Below are 3,198 nucleotides of genomic sequence, written 5' to 3' on the forward strand. Positions count from 1 at the left end.
GTGGCACAGGGCAGCCCTGCCAGCCTGTGCGGGCTCCAGGGTGGTGATGGGCTGCGGGAGCAGAAGCTGGGGCTCTGCTGCCCGCCCTGCGGCCGAGCGGGGAAGCCTGCCCTTCTCTGGCCTCAGCTCTGCCAGCCGCTCCGAGCTCTGTGGGAAAGGTTTTGCAAGCTCACGTGGCAGCAAATGCCAGGTGAGCGTATGCCCGGCGTAGGAAAGCCTTGAGCTGGAGGGATGTGTGAGGGGAGGCAGAGGTGCGTGGTGCCTGGGCATGGCCCCCTGCATGGGCGGGGGACATCCCTCTTCCTCTGACCCCAAAAAGGAGCAGTGTGAGGACACTTTCACAAAGATTTGCCCCAGAAATATTTTGCGGCATTTGCAGTGCTTTATAAATGTGAGCCTCTGTCTTTCTGCTCTGGAGTCCTGCCAATCTGGGGCTTTTAAAAGTGCAGCAATTTGCCGCATTATGTAACTAAAACTCTTGAAATCTTCCTGTTCCAGGCCCCTCCGGAGAAGGGATAACAGTGCTTGTGTGTAGGACCTGGGAGACGGAAAGGGTTTTAGTCTTCTGCGGGATCTGTTTCGAGATGATACAGTCCTCATTGCCTGAGTAGCCCAAATTTGTGCTCTCGCCATTGCTGCGCAGAGGAGGGTTGCTGTAGGCTACCCATTCCTGCAGATTAGTCAAGACGTTTACGGGGAGCAGATGTGATACTTGCAGTCATTACTTGGTCTCATCAGTCTTAATTACTGCAAATATGGTTATTTTATTTCCTAATAGGGCAAACTGTAACTGGCTGCCTGGCAGCTGTGAATTTGGTTTCCAAACACGTCTTACACGTTGCAGCTCTTCCAAAACAGAGCTGTAAATGTCATAACTATGTTCTGGGTGTGGGTTTTTTTTCCTTTTTGCAAAGGGGAGGGAAGCTTTCCAATTGAACTGGCTGCCTTACATGTGCTTTTTTTTTTTCTCTTGTTGGAAACTACTTCTGTGTGGGGGCAAGGAGGAAATCAGCAAGAAGCCTTAATGCGGTTGAAGGAAGAGCTTTCTAAAACTGGTCTTTCTTAATAAGGATTTTCAGTGAGTCAGGGAAAAACGTTGTGGCACGCAGAACTCATCATGTAAAGCCTCTGGCATCAGGCTTTGGGAATCTTGCTTCATGCTCTCAGACCTTGTACAGTTCAAGGCTTTTCACTGTGCCTCAGCAAGAGAGGTCATGTCTAACCTGCCAGAAGTCTTTTTTTATAGAGAGATGCCACCTGAGCACTCACAGGAGGAGGAATGCTGCTCGCAGGGAAAGAACAAATAGATGAAATAAGCTGCAGTAATCTTGGTGCAGTCGAGCTCCTCGGGAGTGGTGGAAGAATTAAACCTCTGTGTGTGTGTCTTGGGAGCAAAAGGGAAAAATCCCCAACACCTCATCAGCACCCCTGGCTTTTGCTTTGGGTAGTTTTTATTGCCAGTAGTTTTAATTAGTGCTAACAAACAGATTGTATTCCTTGCTGGTAGTTTTTATTGCCAACACCTAGTAGTCTCATCTCTTAAAAATGTTTCAGACAAATCAGTGTAGTTAGATGATGCTTTAAATTTCACTGAACACTGTGAAAACTCAGTATGACTCAAAGCAAGAGGTAGCTGGAAACTCCAGTGTGCAGCTCACGTGGGGGAGTGATGTTAAGCAAAACCCAGTGTTCATACTGGCTTTTCAGAAAGAGCGTGACGGGCAGGTGGGCTGCTCCCCATACCAAGAGGCCAAAAGTACGTGGTGAGCCTCTGCAGAGCCTGGCACTTTCCTCCCCGACTGCCTGTGCCAGGCTGGTGCCTGTGGGTGTGTGCTGGCTCCGGGCTCTGCTGCGGGGGCCTGCCCGCAGCCGGACCCCGCCGGCGTGGGCTTGGCCCGGTGTTGGACGGGCTGCTCAGAGGAGCTGCGGTCCCCGGGGGTCGGGGAGAGGAAATCGGCTCCTCTGGCTCCTGGGCATAGTTCAGCTGCAGGCGTGCCCGGGGCAGCGTCTTGTAAATGATTCCTTTGTTGGAGCAGCGGGGTGGCTCGGATCTGCTCGTGATGGTCATGTGTGGCACTGGCCAGGATGCAGGAAAATACCCTGCCAGCGAAAAAATCGGTGTCTGGGTCGGGCTAAACCAGTCTTAGCGGGTTACAGAAACCGTCCTCCCGTGCTTTGCTTCCTCTTGCCCCGTGTGGGTCCGAGGCATCACCTGAGCGCGTCCGGGTGTCAGGTGGCTCTGGCAAACCCGGTGCCATATCAGGTAACTTTGCCGCCTGTGCCTCTGGTGCCAGGTGGGAGTGGGGGCTCCCTGCGGCTCAGGGCCACCGGCTGCGCTTCAGCCAGAAGCCTGGATCCCGGCCTCGGATGTGCACCGAAGTGACACAGAGCGAGCGAAACCAAGGTGGGCGCCCACAGTACTGTGTGGTGTGCCGAGGGCACGAGGGGACATGCCAGGTAGATGCTGGCATGTCGGCAGCCGTGGATGAGATGGTAATCGCTGCGAGTCTGAAAGAATGTGTGCTATAAATAGGAGGTTGCACCTCTCTGAGCCAGCACGCTGCTTTGAAGTTGTCGCTGTGCGTGGTGTGACCCGGGGGAGCTCTGGAGAGACCTCTCCTGCTTGAAGGCGGCTTTTTCTTCAAGTGGAAGCCTGAGCAGCAGAGCAGAGAACTGCAGAGCGAGGGGTGGGCTCTGGCGACGGAGCCTGATGTCCCCACCTTGGCTGATGGTGGAGGCTCTGGCTGCGAGGCCGGGGAGAGCCATGGGGTGTCAGAAAGTGTGTTCTAAAATCGCAGGGGCACACAGGAGTTCTGGGGACTGTAGTGATTCCTGTTGCTTTGCATATTGTAAACCACGTTTGTGAGCAGCTGCTCTGGTTGCGTTTCCTCCCTGGGATGACTTGCGCTGCTCTCTGCTGCCTGAAGCAGCCTTATTTTTTGAGTAACCACAGCTCCAGGGTGTGATCCAGCTGTGCAGCAGCTGCAGCATGGGAAGGCATGAGCAGTCTGACCCTGCTGGTTTCCACATCCCTCTGAATCAGCCTCTTTCTGTTCAACCTCTCTAAGGGGATCCCACACTTCAGCAAGCCTGGGTGACATTTCCCCATTTATTTTATTTTCTAATCCTTTCTGGTTTTGAGCTTTTAAGGTGAATTGTTTTCATGCTTGAGTACTTTCGTGAAACCTGCCGTAGCCT

The 3,198-nt window shown here is 53.3% G+C and overlaps 1 protein-coding gene across 1 annotated transcript in view; it reads left to right on the plus strand.

Annotated features, from left to right (window-relative positions):
- The window catches only part of SLC16A1 (solute carrier family 16 (monocarboxylate transporter), member 1), a 16,306-nt gene that overhangs the window by 4,379 nt on the left and 8,729 nt on the right, over nucleotides 1-3,198 (plus strand).

The sequence above is a fragment of the Pygoscelis adeliae genome, unplaced genomic scaffold, assembly GCF_000699105.1.
Source record: "Pygoscelis adeliae isolate BGI_AS28 unplaced genomic scaffold, ASM69910v1 Scaffold189, whole genome shotgun sequence".
NCBI lineage: Eukaryota > Metazoa > Chordata > Aves > Sphenisciformes > Spheniscidae > Pygoscelis > Pygoscelis adeliae.